Below are 322 nucleotides of genomic sequence, written 5' to 3' on the forward strand. Positions count from 1 at the left end.
GGCCGCTTTAAGCTGCCGCCTCTTGGCCCTGTCGAGGTCATTGGTGATTACACCACGTTCCGTTGCCTGACTTCTCGTCAGCCGACTCCAAATCTTGAGCATTATGCTCTCATGTTTATAAATTCATTGTCTGAATCCTCGTCAGCCGAGGGACGTGGTGTAATCACCAATGACCTCGACGGGGCCAAGAGGCGGCAGCTTAAAGCTGCCCATAGGGCGGCTCTAAAGCGCGCCCATCCACGGCCGGTCATTGACCCTCGTGTGTCCCGCTGTGGAAGCGAAGGACGTGGTAACTCGATCGTTACGCCTCCACATCATCGGG

The sequence above is a fragment of the Plasmopara halstedii genome, assembly GCF_900000015.1.
Source record: "Plasmopara halstedii genome assembly, contig: Scaffold_262, whole genome shotgun sequence".
Classification (NCBI taxonomy): domain Eukaryota; phylum Oomycota; class Peronosporomycetes; order Peronosporales; family Peronosporaceae; genus Plasmopara; species Plasmopara halstedii.